The sequence below is a fragment of the Pinus tabuliformis genome, chromosome X, assembly GCF_031772625.1.
Source record: "Pinus tabuliformis cultivar Carrire ecotype Pingquan chromosome X, CPIR1, whole genome shotgun sequence".
Lineage (NCBI taxonomy): Eukaryota > Viridiplantae > Streptophyta > Pinopsida > Pinales > Pinaceae > Pinus > Pinus tabuliformis.
This window is the reverse complement of record NC_142308.1, coordinates 14,604,840-14,623,205: the sequence shown is the minus strand read 5'-3', so window position 1 is coordinate 14,623,205 and position 18,366 is coordinate 14,604,840. Positions and strand designations below refer to the sequence as shown.

The 18,366-nt window shown below is 41.2% G+C and overlaps 1 pseudogene; it reads left to right on the top strand.

Annotated features, from left to right (window-relative positions):
* The first annotated feature begins 2,876 nt into the window (after positions 1-2,876).
* On the top strand, positions 2,877-14,429 carry LOC149138063 (uncharacterized protein At1g01500 pseudogene; annotated as a pseudogene).
* The last annotated feature ends 3,937 nt before the right edge of the window (positions 14,430-18,366 follow it).

Genomic DNA, 18,366 nt, shown 5'->3' with positions numbered 1-18,366 from the left:
GTTATGAGGATTCCTTCTGATAGCTTCAATCTTTTCTAGGACTTGAATCTTTTAGCATAATTTGAAATAGTCATGAAAACTTAGAGAGTTTTAGGATCCAATACGGATCAGTTGGGGGCCTGTTGGGAACGGGATCCCCCAAGGAAAGTTTTGGGGCTAAAAGCGCATGTTTTGGGTCGAATTTTGTAATAAAATTGTAAAGTCTCCGCATTTTGTGGTAACGAAGCATGAAGGTGTCATGAGTCATAAAGGGTTGTCTGCCCTTAATTTTGTAAAGTAAAGTCAGTTGTAAAATATCTACCCATGGTCCACGAACCATGGGATTGTATAAAAAGAACTAAGTAAGTAATCTCTAAGTAGTTGAGAATAGAAATGAGTCATAGGTGAAGTTTGGAGGATAAGAAAGAAGTCTAAGTTTCGGGTCGTAGCGTAGGTAGAGGCTCTGCAGCAGAGTACGCAGAGGCCTAGGGTAGAAGTTCGTAGCTGAGTGTGTGGACCCCTGCAGCTGAGTGCACAGGGCGGATAGAGTTTGTAATCGTCTGAAGATATCAATAAAGAGAAGCATTTTACATATTCTGTGTCGTTATTTCCAATTAATGCATATTATCATATTGTGTATGAATTTCATTTATAAAGCCTATGTGATGCATGAATGTATGTAATTACATTGGATAATTGAACGCTACTAAGGGTATCTATTGACGCAACACAAATTGTGGTTGCTTAATAAGATAAGTAAGACGCTTAAGGATAACTTGGAAACCTATTCTATACGCTGCTTTAGCAGCGCGAAAGTAATTGAACTGCAAGTTAGGGTTGTGCGAATGCCAATCGTACCCCTTCATGGAGGTACTGAAGGGCGAAATATAGGGCTAGGTAGACAGAGCCCTAGAACTTAATGACCTGCACGAAAGTAGGAATAGGACGAATAAACCGACATCACAACCATCTTAGCGTGCGGAAACTTGGTTCCATCATCCTATCATACTGCTTTGGGTGATACTTTGGTCCACGCCCTGTGGGCTAATGCCGAATGGGCCAGTAGTGTAGGTATTTGTTTTTCTAACTAATGCTAAACCTGGGTCAAGCCCCACCAAGCCAACAGGAGTGAATGTCTTCTCTGTAACAGACTCGAAACAGGTCCCATTGTCGTTAAGGTCAAGGGTGTCAAATGTTTGCATTATGACGTCGCCGAGGGTTTCTACACTTGGGGTTTTCTTGTCGCCGAGGGTTTTGATGCCCTCCACAATCTTTGTGCCAAGGGTTTCAGTACCTTGTGCACTCACTTCCTCAGGGATTTTAACACCCTATTCTTCCAGTTTCTCAAGGGATTCAACACCCTATCTTTCCAAATCAGTAGGGGTCTCAGTTCCTCATTCTTCTACAACAATAGGGGCTTTAGTACCCTGTCCTTCTAAAATCGCAGGGGCTTTAGTACCTTATCCTTCTAAAACAGTAGGGGCTTCAGTACCCCGTTCCTCGAAATCATTGAGGGTTTCCATGTCTGGTTCACTGAAATTATCAAGGGTCTCTACATGTTGTTCCTCTTCATCCTCATGACCCTCTACTTGGACTTCACCAATACTCGGTGTCGTCTTCCTTTTCCTTAATCCGCTGACAAAATTTGACAATAATACATCGTCCTCCGCGTTCTCTTCATCTTCCACAGTGTGTGCCACTGCATCTGCAAGCACCGAGAGATTATGAACTATAGGGGAAACTTGGGGTGATTCGTCGATTATGATCAGAGAGCTTGACTGGTTCGTCCCTTGGGAGACAGTCTTCCTCCTCACCAAGGTTTTGGTCTTTCTCTTCTTAGCCGCGAGTGGAGTATTTTCAACAGTCTTCTTCTCTGCTTGCACTGGTGTACTTTCATCTCGCTGCTTGGTAGGAGACAATGTCTCTGCTTTCCTCTTCTTACTTGTACTCATGCTAGTAGGCTTCTCTGCACCCCTCACTCAAAATTCTTTCAGAAATTCTCCCCAAGTTACTCCCTTTTCTTCCAGCTTCTTCTTGACCAAAATCATGATAAGCCCATGATGGTAGAGCTTGGTTGCAACTTGGCTTGCATTTCCACTCTGCACACCTTTCACCATCTTCTCAAGACTCCTGAGCAAGTAGTAAGGGAAATTAATCAATTTTCCCAACTCGAAGTGCAGCAACAACTGAAGGTGATATACAAATGCCAATGTATAGTGTCCCTCCCCAGTTACGAATTTTTGCAATATAAACAATATGTCTTGCCACTTCTCGACCATGGCACTCTGTGGAAGTCCCTTCCTCTAGTCGACCTTAATCTTCTTGTCAACCATGAACCGGTGCCATCATTTCTTCGTGAGCCACTGTTTTTTAAACTAGTGCTCTCCTATAAGTGGCAGGTTTGAGGTTTGCACAATAGACTCCTTTGTAACTTTGAACTTCAATGATCCGACCTTGACTCGACCTCCTCTGAATTTCCTTGTGAACTCCAATACCACAGCCATGTCGAACCCATCAAACTTCTGGAGGAATGGCAGGAACCTAGTTTCTTGCAATAGTGCAAGATTGTTCCTGTACTCTGTGGTTTTATCAATATCCTACAAAGACAGTGGCTCACTCCTTATAGGTGCCATTTCGAACTGCACTTCACTCTTTCTATTCACACCCTCGAAAGAATTTCTGTGAGTGGCTCCAACGTTTGCCGAGAGCTTTATACCAGAGGTTCGTTGCCCTCCATATATTTAGACCCACTCACTCGATTACAACGGAACAACCTCTCATATCAGGTGTAGATTCATGTCAGCCTGCTATGGGTGAATCATAATGATTGGGTGCAATGGAGGTCTAGGCGATGGTGGTGCAACGGTTACAATGATCGGATTATAGGTAAGGTAATAATGGACAAGTAATGAGGAATTATTTCAAGGAGGGTGAATACAAGCTATCAGACAACAATACTATCCCACAGTTAGCATCATAATTTAATCAAGACATACTTCATCACTTATTAAAATGATTAGATTTCAAAATCTTATACATCTTGCACTTTAAAGATTTTTCATAGGTTAGTAAACAATGAAACATAGTATCAATTAAAACATGAAATGCTATGATATATCAATACACATGTATAGGAAAGTACAGACCCATAAATATCCTTGATAAAACACTCCAGGACTGTGTGAATTTTACTTGCTTTCATGGTCAGTTGTGTTCCTACACTAAACTTGTTTGCACTGCATTGTGATTGCACCAGAGACTTTTACCAAGCAGAGAATCTGATAGAACATACTTTTGTAGTTGGACTTAAAAAACTTTGCCTAAATATACACTTTGGTATTTTACGAGCATGCCTTCTGGATTGATTGCATCAAATTCGCAATCAATTTATGAGGGAATAAAGAAGTGGGAAGGGGGTAAAATTTTTTAGAATGGGAAGGAATATTACAGCAGGGATTTGGAAACAATATCACCAAGAGGGATAAACAAAATGGGATGTGGAAAAAATTCAAGGGAAAGGAGGGATTTTGTGAAATCGGGCAAGGGTACTTTCTTAGTAGAAAGAGGAAGGTGATTCATTGTGGATTTTAGAAAAGAAACTAGTGGGAATTTTCGAAATGGGAGATAAAACAAAGACAACGTTTTTACCTTGAAATTTACTTAGACTGGTGAAGGAAAAAATAACTGCAACAGGAAGTAAGCGTTTACTTGAAATAAAAATGTCCATGCTAGTTACCCCAAACATAGGTAATTTCTCAATTTCATGAACCTGCCTCTTCTTGGTGGCAGCCAACATATCTAAATATCAAGTAACATTCCCCTTTTATTAAAATTTTGATCTTCCTGCCAGCATGTTGGTTTTCAAGTTGATCCTTCTGCAATCATGTCAGTCAACTGATTTTCTAATTACAGGAATTAATTTTTCTTTTTATACTTTTTATATTTGTTATTTTTTCTTTTTGTTTTTCTTTTATTATTTTTCAATAAGGATAAGAAGGAATGACTTCTTCAACAGGTTGGTGTTACCACCTACCAACTCCTTTTCAAATGGCTATTGGACTTGCTGCATAAAATCTTTTTTAGTAAGGGGCTGAAAATATACCTTCAATCTATGCCCGTTTACCAGGAACACATAATTTTGTCCATCAGTAGTTTTGATTTCTACTGCTCCATTTTCGAACACTTTGACCACCTCATAGGGTCCCATCCAACGTGTATGGAATTTTCCTTTAAAATATTTGAAACTCGAATCATAAAGAAGTACCCAATCACCTAGTTGGAATTGCTTCTTCTGAATGGACTTGTCATGCCACTTCTTGCGTTGCTACTGAACCAAGATGTTATGTTGAACAACATCCCTTGAGAATTCATCTAACTCATTTAATTGTAGAAGACGATGCTACTATTCTTCAGAGAGATCTAGTCCCAATTGGACTGCAGTCTGTAAAGTCTTGATTTGGAATTCTATTGGCAAGAGGACTTGTTTTCCATACACCAACTCATATGGTGTATGTCCTGTGTTGTTTCTCCAAGTGCTTTGATAGGCCCATAATTCTTCCGGTAATTTGTCAACCCAATCCTTTCTGTGCATTTTTACTGTATTTGTGAGGATGGACCCAATCACCTTATTCGTGAACTCCTCCTGACCATTTTCTTGCGGGTGATATGGTGTAGATTTCCTATTTCCTATGTCGTATTTTGTACTACTCCATCACACCCTGTACTAGATTATAAATAAACTGTGGTCCATTGTCAGAAACAATTTCTCTAGGCACACCAAATCTAGTAGAGATTTCACTAAAAATAAAATCAACAAAACCTCTTTCAGTAACAAAAGAAACAACTTTAGCTTCTACCCATTTTGTAACAAAATTTGTGCAAACCAAAATATGCTTATTATTTGATGATGTTGGATTTATTTGTCCTACAAAATCAATGGCCCATTTTTCGAAAGGCTCAATCATAACCTAAGGACATAAAGTCATTTCATTGGTTTGATTAGGCTAGCCCACTCACTGACAGCTGTCACACCGCTTGACATATTGTTTGGCATCTTTGAGCAAGAAGGCCAAAAATAGCCAGCTCATAACACTTTGTATGCAGTCCACTTATCAATGAAGTGAACCCCACAAGGTTCATCATGGACAGATTTTAAAATATCAAACACTTCTTCCTCCCTTACACATCTACGGATAATGAGATCTGCTCCGGTGTAAAAGAGGCCTCCTTGGATCTAGGAATATGCAACACTTTTCTGAATGATATTCCACTTTTCATAAGTGGATAAGTGAGGTGGTAATTTTCTGGTGACTAAATAGTTAGCTATGTCAGTAAACCATGGGGATTTTGTTGACACAACAAACAGATGTTCGTCAAGAAAATCATCATCAACAGGAATTGCTTCACTAGGATTATTTAATCTTGAAATATAATCTGCTACTACATTTGATTTTCCTGGTCTATCAACAATAGTAATATTAAATTCATGTAACAATAGCAACCACCTAGTCACTCTACCGCTAGTTAATGGTTTATTCATCAAATATCTTATTGCGGAATGGTCAGTATGTACAAAGACTTCATATCCTGTAATATAATGTCTGAATTTATTAATAGAAAAAATTACAGCTAAAAACTCTTTCTCAGTAACCGTATAATTGAGTTCAGCGGGTGACAAGTTTTTACTAATAAAATAAATAACATAATATTGTTTGTCTTCTTCTTGTCCTAAAGCTGCGCCAATAGCAGTATCTGAGGCATCAGAGGAAATATGGAATGGTAGGGACTAGTTTGGTCCTCTCAAAACTGGTGCTTGGACTAATTTTTCCTTCAATGTCTCAAACATGTAGGTTTTAACCCTGTACATAAATTACCTGCATATGAATTCTAAAACACATAAAATAAACAATGCGAGAGCATAACACATAAAACACATATACACAGAGATTTTCCCTTGGATCCCAAAATCGAGACTACCAGCTTGATTTTTCATTATGTTCGTTTCAATGTTACAATACATATTTATACATGTCGAAGCATCCAATATCGCGGGCCGAAAACCATCGTGTCCAAAAAACATGTGCGAAAATCATGCACAAAACCATAGGTGGGTCCGCCCAACCTAATATAGGATCCAAAACTAAAATTATCCGGGGCGCTGCCCCGGACCCCATAAAGTGGGGTTACGGGTATGCCTCAAACCCCATGTGACCCCCCCTCTAACCCACAAGTTAACTACATGGGCCAGTCGTGGAAAGAATATAACACAACCCAACATTCTCCCACTTGTTGTTTTCTTTCCACAGGGGGCCACAAGAGAGCTTAGTCGTTTTTCCAGCCCTGAAATGCCCATTGTCTCTCTACACCAAGAGAACTTCTCAAAGCTCACAGATTTTGTCAATGCATCTGTAGTATTCTTTAAAGTGTCCACCTTTACTAGCAACACCTTTTTTTCTTCTATCATATCCCTCACAAACTGATACTGAACATCAATGTGCTTTGACTTTGAATGATATGCAGGCTTCTTTGCCAAGAAAATTACGCTTTGGCTGTCACAGTCTATCCTAATAGATTCTTGTACTAACCCCATACTTGAACACAATCTCTGCAACCAAACTGCTTCCTTGCTTGCATGAGTGGCTACCATGTATTCTGCCTTTGTAGTTGATAGTGCCACTACAGATTGTTTCTTACTCATCTAACTGACTGCACCTCCAAATAGGTTAAACACATACCCACTTGTAGATCTTCTTTGATCCAGATCTCCAGCCCAGTCTGCATCAACAAAGCCACGAATATCCAACACTCTGTCTAATCCTAGTATTCCTTCGTAGAACAAACCATAATCACTAGTGCCACGTAAATACTTGAAAACCCGCTTCACTGTTGTCCAATGCTCATTCCCTGGTTTTGACATAAACCTGCTCAGTACTTCCACTGCATGTGAAATGTCTGGTCTAGTACCAACCATTGCATACATCAGGCTATTGATTTCACATGCATATGGAACATGGGACATGTCCTCTTCCTCTTCTTATGTCTTGGGACATTGTTCAGTAGATAACCTCACACCTACAGGAATAGGAACCTTCACTAGTTTACTATCCTACATATTAAACCTCTGCAGTATTGTCTCAACATACTTCCTCTAGTTTAACCAAAGCTTCCTCTTTCCCCAATCTCTTTTAATTTCCATGCCCAAAATATAGTTTGCAGCACCAAGATCTTTCATGTTGAATTTGGAGGACAATTGGGTCTTCAAATCTTGGATAATTTCTTTGTCATTTCCAACCAGCAACATATCATCCACATACAAGACCAGATAAATAACACGATAACCAATTAATTTAAAATACACACAGTGATCTGATTTGATTTTGGTGAAGCCAAGTCCCCGTATAAATGTATCAAATTTCTGATACCACATCCTTGGCGACTGTTTTAACCCATACAGAGACTTCTTTAACTTGCATACTAGTTCTTTCTTACCCTTCACCGCAAAGCCTTCAAGTTGCTTCATGTAGATCTCCTCTTCCAGATCCCCGTGAATAAATGTTGTCTTCACATCCATCTGTTCTACCTCAAAATCAAAAGCAACAACAACGAATAAAAGTAATCTAATAGAAGTTACCTTGGCAATAGGAGAAAAAATATTACCAAAATCAATTCCCGGCACCTGGGAATAACGTTTTGCTACCAACTGAGCTTTGTATTTCTCCACTTTTCCTTCTGCATTTGTCTTCTTCTTGAACACCCATTTCCTGCCAATGGGTTTCCTTCCAGCCAGCAACTCCACCAGATCCCAAGCCTCATTTTTGTGCAAAGATGCCATTTCATTAGCGATGGCCTCTTTCTAGAGTTTTCCATCCTCTAAATCTACTTCTTCCTTCACAGTTCTGGGATCATCATCCATAATAGATAAAGCAAAATTTGAACAGAAAGCAGATGGACTATACCTTTTTGGCTACCTTCTTTCTCGAACTGATCTTCTCACAACTAGAGTTTGTGGCTCTTCATCTTCTGATTCCTCCTCTGCTGTAGAGTCTGATTCTTCCTCCTTTAGCTCAAACTCTATCTTCTCAGGTTCCTTTGGTTGGACTTCATATTTAATATCATCTTTCACCTCTCTGAACACCACATCTCGACTGTACACAACCTTCCTTGTTACTGGGTTCCAAAGCTTATAACCCTTTAAACCATCCTTATACCCAATAAAGATGCACTTTTCAGATTTACTATCCAACTTGGTTCGTTTCTCCTTTGGAACATGTACATATGCATCACATCCAAATACCCTCAAATGTGAAAGAGAGGGTTTCTTACCAGTCCATACCTCTTGTGGAGTCTTATCCTCCAATACTGATGAAGGTGACCTATTGATCAGGTAACATGCAGTATCCACCGCCTCTTCCCAGAATTCCTATCCTAACATGACACCACTGAGCATGCTTTTTGCCCTTTCCATCAACATCTTGTTCATTTTCTTTCTACAACTCGATTTTGTTGAGGTGTATATGGAGTAGTCTTCTGTCGTGCTATACCACACTTCTTAAAGAATTCTTCAAATTCCTTGCTACAAAACTCTCCACCATTATCTGTCCTCAGCACCTTTATCTTCTTCTCTGTCTGATTTTCCACGAGAACCTTAAATTCTTTAAATCTGTCGAAGACTTCAGATTTCTTCTTAAGGAAATATATCCATGTATTCCTTGAGAAGTCATCTATAAATGATACATAGTATACAGACTTACCCAGTGATGGAACCTTCATGGGTCCAAACACATCACTGTGATCAAGCTCTAATATTTGTTTCGCCCTCTTACCACCAGAGGGGAAACTCACCCAATTTTGCTTTCCATATACACAATTTTCACAAAAATCAAAATCCAGAGAGCTATTACTCATACCTTCTACCATACCTTTACCATGAAGTATTCAAAGGCCTTTCTCTCCAATATGTCTAAGCCTTTGATGCCACAACATGGTCTTCTCTCCAGAGACCACTAGATTTTCTGCTCCACTTTCAAGAACCACATAATTGTTGCACCCATCAACAGCTATGCTACCTTGCAGCTTGTACAGAGTTCCAATCTGAACTCCCCGCATCAATACCAATGCTCCTCGAACCATCTTACAAGTATCCTTCTCGAACACTGTTTTTACACCTGCAACATCTAGCTTTCTTACAAAAATTAGATTTTTGTCCAATGCAGGAATATGTAGAACACCTGAAAGTGTTCTAACTCTTCCACCTTGCAACTTGAACTTTACCTTTCCACGACCAACGATTTTAGCCTTCCTGTCATCCCCCAAGAAGACATCACCACCATCATATTTCTCGTACTCGCAGAACCACTCTCTATTGGGAGTGAAGTGAAAGGATTCACCTGAATCAATCAACCATGCCTCATGATCTACATGTGTACTTGAAGAAGCCAAGTACGCATTCCCACCTTCATCTGAGGTGGTTTTTCCTCTACAGAAGGAGCCTCATCAAATCCCTTTCCTTTTACAAGAGCTTGAGATTTACAGTCCCTTTTGAAGTGGCCTTCCTTTCCACATTTTTAGCACACCACCTTTATAGGTTTTCCCGGAGATTTAGATCTCCCTCTAGATTTATATCTCCCACTCGATGACTTATTTTTATTTTTTTTTCTATTCTGGGACTGTCCTCGTTCAGACAAGGCATCACCATTCTGGCTCTCCATATTTTTCCATCTCATCTCCTCCGTCAGCAAGGCTGAGACTATTTCATCAAATTGCAAGGTAGTTGCATTGCTACCTATTGCAATAACCAGACTATCCCACGAATCTGGTAGAGAACACAACAAGCTGATGCACTTATCTTCATCTGAAATTTTAATATCAACAGATGCTAATTGACTTACCACAGTATTAAATGCATTCAGATGCTTTGTCACCGAGTATCCATCTTTAATCCTTAGGTTATACAACTTTTTTCGTAGGAACAATTTATTCACCAGAGACTTAGATTGGTACAAAGTCCCTAACTTGTCCCACAAAGCCTTCACTGTAGCTTCCCCTAATACATTCAACAATATTGAATCTGAGACACACAATCGTATTGTGCTCTTTTCCTTCCGATCCAACTTCTTCCAATCTTCATCGGACACTTCTGTTGGTTTAGTACCTAGATCTACTATGATCCACTGATATTTATCCACCAACAGATCCTCCATCTTGAGTTTTCACAACTCAAAACTCTGACCATTAAATTTTTTGGTATCTATCTTTCTAGTGCTCGCCATCTTCTTTCACCACCAAAATCGATCTTGCAGATCTCCCACTTAACAGGGTCTACCACAGGCCCGAGCGAAATCCCTCAGCAACAAAGGCATCCCCTTGAAGCCAAAACAACTTCAACACCAAATGTAGGTTTTAACCCCGTACAGAAATTACCTGCATACGAATTCTAAAACAAATAAAATAAACAATGCGAGAGCATAACACATAAAACACATATACATAGAGTTCTTCCCCTGGATCCCAAAACCGGGACTACCAGTTTGATTTTTCATTATGTTCCTTTCAATGTCACAATACATATTTATACATGCCGAAGCATCCAATACCATGGACCGAAAACCATCGAGTCCAATACCATGGACCGAAAACCATCGCGCCCAAAAAACATGTGCGAAAATCATGCACAAAACCATAAGTGGGTCCGCCCAACCTAACATAGGTTCCAAAACCAAAATTTATCGAGGCGTTGCCCTGGACCCCATAAAGTGGGGTTACAAGTATGCCTCAAACCCCATGTGACCCCCCCTCTAACCCCCCTGTTAACTACATGGGCTAGTCATGGAAAGAATATAACACAACCCAACAAAACAATTGTTGGCAAGGTGTGGACCAAGAAAACTCACTATATTTAGCCAAAACTCGGAAAAGGGGCATAGCTATCATTGAGAACTTATAAATGAATCTCCTATAGTAGCCCGCATGTCCTAGAAAACCTCTTACTTCCTTTGAGTTTTCGGTATAGGAAGACTCAAAAATGACTTCTATTTTTGCAGGGTCAACTTGGATACCTTTGTCGGAAATAAGATAGCCAAGAACCACTCCCACCTTGCACATTATTCTACATTTCTTATCACTCAAGGAAAGATGAGCTTCTTCGCAACGAAGGAGCACTTTTCTAGATTCTTGAGGGCTTCCTCAAATGAATCACCAAACACAGATAAATCGTCCATATAGATTTCTACACACTCAAGGTCAGCAAAAATAGTCAAAACTGCCCTTTGAAAGGTAGTTGGGGCATTACATAGCCCAAAGGGAAGTACTCGATAAACAAATGTAACCCATGGACATGTAAAAGTGGTATTGTCTTGATCCTTGAGTGTTATTTTTATCTGGTTATATCCGCTAAATCCATCTAGAAAAGAAAAGTACTTCTTACTAACATGGGTATCGAGTACCTGATCGATGAAAGGAAGGGGGAAGTAATATTTGAGTGGCTTTATTAAATTATATGTAGTCAATACAAATGCACCATATCCCATATTTATTTGGGACTAATACTAATGGAGAGACCCACTGGCTGTCAGAAATGTGATAGACAAAATCAACATCTAAGAGTTTTTGCAATTCTTCCTTTACAATGTCTCTTAGAGTTGGGTTCATTCGCCTTTGGGGTTGTCGGACAGTTCGAGCTCCATCCTGAATATAGATATGGTGTGTACAAGTTTTAGGAGGGATACCTTTCATATCTTCATAACCCCATGCAAAGGCATTGAGATGGTTTCGCAACAAATTCACAAGCTGCTCTTGTTGAGAAGGATCCAAGTATGAACTGATATACAAGGATTTACTTGGACTAATCTCAATAAGAGTAGTATCAGGCTCAAGAGTACACAAAGGTGTCACTAGAGATGGTGGTGATGGAGGTATAGAGTCATATATTTCCTGAAAATCTAGACTAAAAATCTGACTCAATGACTCAAAATTAGGCATGGTGTCTAGATTGTTCAGGAAGTCTTGAATCTCACCCTCCTGTGAGGACTCAGCATTTTGATGTATCAAGGAAATAGGCTGAGTCTCCTCATCACTACTGTAGTCTAACCATAAAGTGTCTCGGATCTCCTGAATGGATCTAGAAGGTGGATATAAGGTGACCTTATTTCTAGAATCTCCATGGGAAATATACATATCACCAGAACGGCATCCGATATAAGAATCGGTCGTAGAAGGCCATGTTTGTCCCAAGATCAAGGGATGCCCTCCCACAGGGTTCTTTGGATGAAGCACAATGAAATCTGTGGGATATTCCTAAGAATCTAGGGAAACGAACACATCATCCAACACCCCTTCTGGCTTGATTTTAGATCTGTCCTCTAGTTCAAGCATAGTGGGAGTAGGACGAATATGGACCAATCCAAGTTGATCCATGGTTTGCTTGGTCATAACATTAATGGTTGTCCCTAGGTCTATAAGTACATTGGAGACAAGGACATCACCTATCTAAACAAAGACAACAGGGTTTCCGGGGTCGGTATATTTTTCCATGTTTATACACCCCGTCATCAACTCTGCTGCTCTACCAACAAATTGAATACTTTTAGGTTCCAATATTCTCCTTCCTAGCTTCTTGAGACAGAGTTCCCTAATCATTTTTGTACATATGGGGATCTCTTTAATAGATTGGAGCAAAGGTACCCTTATGAAAAGGTTCCTAAGCTCAAAAGCCAGGCTAGACTAGGGAATGTGGTCTTTCTTCTCCACAACTAACCTCTCTGGATAGGGAGGTCAATTGAAAGAAGATGACAAGGGATCAGAATGTACAGGGATAGGCTGAATGGTGTCATCATTTTCAGAATGGTCAGGAGTTTCCTCCTCTCCTTTCTCATTTATAATCACCATAGGTTGCTTTTCATTTTCTAAGGTTACTACCTTCCCTGATCTCAATTGGAGATCATTGACTCCAACTGGTATAGTCTGATATCTAGATAGTTGGAAATAATTAATTCCTACTTGTCTATGGTTGTACTTTTCTATTTGAGGAGTTTGTTCCTATGTAATAGGAATTTAGTTTCTCCCAGTTTAGTGTGTGGTTGAGAGAATCTCTCAACCACACTACTGTACATCTAAGATAGCATTCCTATCTTGAGACTATTGATTGTATAAATATGTGTGTAATTTCCTTATTCAACGATTAATAGAATATATTATTGAGTGTGTAATTTTATCTTGGTATCAGAGCCTGTGAGGGCCTGGCCCCTCCTGGGCTGGGCCCCTCCTGGGCTGAGGAAATAAGAGTATTTTTTTTAGTTTGTCCATTCAATCGGGCGGAGCTTGGCTGAGCGTAGGCAAGTGTTTTCCACTGTGTGTTTTGTGGAAGATTGGAATTGTTGCAGTTGACTCCAGTGTTGAGGCCCCACTTTGACGAGGCCCAGAGAAATTTTTTGCGACAAGAGTAACCCCTTCACTGAGGTCGCTTGGAGTTTGTCGAAGGGCGTGGACCGTTTGAAGTAGACAGAGAGCGTTGTTTGAAGCGCTGTAGTTGAATCCGAGCATCAGCGGTGAGCTGCTGCTCGGTGCAGTGAGCATGGATTCACTGCTAGATCGCAGGCCAGGACTGTTAACTGAGAAGAAAGGCCGCCCATGGCCAGGCTCAGCCCACGGTTCCAAGGGCTGGTGCGCTTCTGAAGAAGAAACCCGCTGCACTCCCATCGGGGGCCCGAGGATGCTTCGAGGTTCGTCTTTTTTATGTCCGGGTGAGCTCGTGCCCTCTGGAAGGAGCCCCGCAATCGCTGACCTTGCGGCACCACCATAGGACCGTGGGTGTCACCCTGGAGATTAATGGAACCAGGATCCCGCCAGCGGAGTCTGTGTCCCTGACCCTACACAGGGACAGGGTCGACAAGGAATCGGCCGAGGCTACTTATGTGAGCACGGACAGTGTTCGAACCACCGGGACTTTAGATTTCGAGGTCTGTTATGATGAAGAAACCCTGCTACTCTGCGGCGCTCTGGAGAGGCTAGAACAGGGGTCTGACCATTCGGGGGTTAAGGAATTATGGAGCATGGATTGCTGCTCGGCCATAGGACCGGGGGGTTGCCCTTTTGGCAAACTGAGTAAGCAGCAGCAGGATTTCTCACCGGGGCCTCCCTCCCTGGAGGTTTATGTGGCAGGATGCTGTGGTGGCTCGCCAGCTATTCTCACAAAGACCGTGCAGCTCGTCTCGCGGCGGAAACCGCAGAGGCGGGGGACTCTGGATGTTATTCCCGAGGATGAGGATGAGACGGAGAAATCGCAGATTAAGACCATCGTGCTGAGTGGCCACCATTCACATTCACATTGGATTTCAGAGGATAGGGATTATGAAGAGTTGGACGAAAAGGTTGAACCAAGTTTAGGTAACTTCTATCCAGAGGGGGATGCGGCGTGTCAGTCAATCCGGTGGGGATTCACTGGCTTGGGACGCTGAGTCGTGGTGAACCCGCTTGCCTTCGTAGAGATCATAGCAGCCCTTCAAGGAGATCGGAAGCAGTTCTTTTGTAAATCGGCGTTTTCTTTTGAGACCTTTTCTGAAGTAAGACTTCGGCGCACTGAAGATTGACAGTAGAGACTGTTTCAACGTGGCAGATCTAAATAATCTGTTTGGCATCTTCTGCATTGGCGGCATGGAGTTGCCTTCAACCTAGCCGTGAAGGAGGCAGGATCAGATCAAAGCAGTGGATCTGTGGAGCACATCGTGGCGGTAAATGCTGATTGCCCGGGGAGAGTGGAGATCGGGGATCGGTGATAAGAGAATTATTGACGAGGAAGAGGCGTGGTAAGACTGCCAAGATCGCTTGCAGTCATTGACAAGGAGACTGAAGAAATGCTTGCCTGCAAGTCTATTTCCAAACGGATGTGAGGTGAGAAGTAGCTATAATGAACAATTTGCCTCAGCATCCGAACATTGTTACCTTGAAAGCCACGTACGAGGACGACCACGCTGTGCATCTCGTCATGGAGCTCTGCGAGGGTGGAGAGCTATTTGACAAGATCGTTGCTAGAGGACATTACAGCGAGCGTGCCGCGGCTGCTGTTACACGTACTATTGTTGAAGTTGTTCAGATGTGTCACAAAAACGGCGCGAGCGATTTTCTGAAATAGTGGGTAGTCCATATTACATGGCACCAGAAGTCTTGAAGCGGAACTATGGACCAGAGGTTGATGTGTGGAGTCCAGGGGTCGTTCTGTTATGGCGTTATCTCTGAGGACAATGGTTCTGTGCCCATTATGGAGCCAGAGGTTCTTCTGGATAGAGACCCTGTTGTGAGAATAGATAGTAGAATAGCCATACAGATTTGGTGAGTTAGTAAAGGGGCTATTTTGCTGCCCATCTTCCATGGAAATTGCTGTAGCAGGAGCGGCCTGCGACTTGGGGACCTGATGGGATGGGACTCCAACCCTCGATTTCGGCATCAGACTCGTCTCAATTCCTTTGACGAAATAGCAGAGGAAGACGAAGATGTGTGAGGTTGTGTGAATCGAGAGCAACCATTTCCTATGTGCAGTTTTGGGTATGCCAGGGCCGGTGATGGCCGATTGAGATCCAACAGGTTGTTGCAGATTGCCAGCTCTAGCCTTGTGTGGAGACCACTTTGAAGTTAATTTTGCAGTGTATTTTTTTTGGGTATGTGTAAAGGCAAATTAGCCTTGGAAATCTGTATACATATTGAGATTTGCGACCTCAATATGAAGTTATTTTGTTAGAATTCGCGACTCTAACGAATGACAGGTTTATGGAAGTTCCAAGAATTTATTTGGCAAAGATGCCCAAGATATGAACAATGAATAGATGAGGTAAAGCAGCAGCAACAACGGTTATGGTGGATAGCAAAGTAGATGTTTGTTTGAGTTAGTGGAATAGACTCCCTAGCATGTTATTGTAATAGTCATTGTATGTACCCAGAAACTCCAAAAATGTGGAATCAGATGTAACATTTTTAAAGGCATCTGAAAGTTCGTGGTGATCTTAAAACCACTTTGTAATGGTTTATGGTCAGCCTGAAACCATCTTTTATCACTTGAAACTGAGGGTTGGTGGTGAGCTTGAAACCATCTTTTGTCACTGAATGTGAGGGTTGGTGGTGAGCCAGAAACCATCTATATAGTCTTTGTGACTGAAGTGCCTTTGTGGCTAGCTTGCCTTTGTGGCTGAATCGCATGTGTGGCTTGAGGTGCCTTTGTGGCTGGAATTGTGGATGTCAACACATTGTTTGACAAGCTAGCCTTCGTGGCTGTGTTGAGCTCTGGCTGAGTTGAGTCAGTGTGCCTTTGTGGCTGTGTGTACACGAGAGCTTTGTGCTCAATTGAGCAGGTGGACTGCAGAACACCTGGCTCGGACTCAGATGTTTTTTTCTGAGTAGAAGGGGATTGGCGTTTTTCGCGCTAACAGCAATGCCAGGAAGGCCAACTGGCGCGTCTGTTAGGCCATTAATCGCGCCAATGGGTGCGGGTTTTTCGTTCAGGATCACGCCAATTCACCTTCAAGGGGATCCGTGGGATCGGAAAAGTTGTGGATCTGTCCGAGGGCGGCAGATTGTGTTTTTGGAGGTTTTGTACATGCAATTCTGATAGTGGTGGATTTGACTATCATGACAAGTAGTCATTAAGGGGGGGAGTTGGAAATAATTAATTCCTACTTGTCTATGGTTGTACTTTTCTATTTGGGGAGTTTGTTCCTATGTAACATGAATTTAGTTTCTCCTAGTTTAGTGTGTGGTTGAGAGAATCTCTCAACCACACTACTGTACATCTAAGATAGCATTCCTATCTTGAGACTATTGATTGTATAAATATGTGTGTAATTTCCTTATTCAATGATTAATAGAATATATTGTTGAGTGTGTAATTTTATCTTAGATGAAGAAAGCGAGCTCATAGAATGGATCATTTGTATTGCTTTATTATTGGGGTTGGGTAAATTTTAAGCAGGCAGCTGAGAAGGTCAAAATAGTGGAGGAAAAGGTAATGGTGGCATAAGTTGACTCAACTGACGTAATGATGGTCGAGGCATTGGGTAAGTTGCATATGTAGGAGGTTATGATTGCATAGGTGTAGGATAGGAATGGTGTGAATGATGTGAATGGTTTGGCCCTCCCATCCTTGTTTCCAAGATTTGGAGGGTTGTCCACACTGATATTGATTCCCATACTTCCAATTCTGAGAGTTAGGATATGAATATGAGTGTGCATTATAACCAAAAAAATGTGGTGGAGGTCCAGGAACCAAACCTACACTTACCTGAGGCCAATTTCTTCGTGCTCCCATAGCATGCAGTGATTTAGCTTCAGGTTGTCCCCCTTCAAGTACATCTTTCAGCCCAGGTATGGAGGGACATTTCTCTGTAGCATGGTTATCTGCACAAATTTCACATTTATTAGTTTCTTTAATATCGAGAGGACATTCTCTTAAAGGATGCTTTCTTCTACATTTAGGACAGAAAATAAACAATATCTCTTACTCTTCTACAAGTTTTTGCTGCAACTTCAAAGAGTATATTTGTTTACTAACAATATTCATTATTTCAATTTTCATATTGTCCATTTTGTTTTCTAATCAATAATCCTAGCATCAATAGATTCAGTTTACCTGTTTCTATTTCGAATTCCTTTATTGGATCTATATTGGTTCCTCGAGAATTTCCTACACAAGTCATAGATCTGATCAAGAGTTTTTTGAGAAATATCCCCTTGTCCTAACAAATTTAAAATATTTCTAGCATCATCAGTAAGCCCACGTAGGAACGAGGTTCTAATGGTACTTAGATCAAATTTGTGCTTTGACCTTTGGAGGATGTACAGGAATCTCTCCAAGTAGTCATCTAGCAATTCATCATGATTTTGCACAATAGTAAAGATTTCATCTTGAATATCTCTAGTTTTACAATATTCTTGATATTTCAATAAGAATACTCTCTTCATTTGCTCCCAAGAATTTATAGTGTTTCCTCCTAGTCCCATGAACCAGAGTAGTGCTGCGTCCTTAAGAGTTGTAGGAAACAACTTTAACTTTTGGGCATCAGATGAGTAGTCATAACTTCTACAAAAAATATCAAACTCAAATAAGAAAGAGTCTGGATCTTCATGTACCTTACCATAGAAATGAGGAAGAGCTGATGGTGAAATATTTTTCATTTATACTTGTATATTAGGATTCACAATCAGGAATCCGAAAGTGGACTGTTCCTCATTTAACTGATTTTCACCACTTCCTTCTGCATGGTCTTCCATATTTTCCATTGTTGTTCTTCCACATGAACCACTCTCAACAGGCTGAGAATGCTAACTATGGATTCCAACAGTCCCCTTCTTCCCCTTTATGGGTTGTGTCACACCTGGACCACTGCTACCAGAGCCTAGGTGGATTGT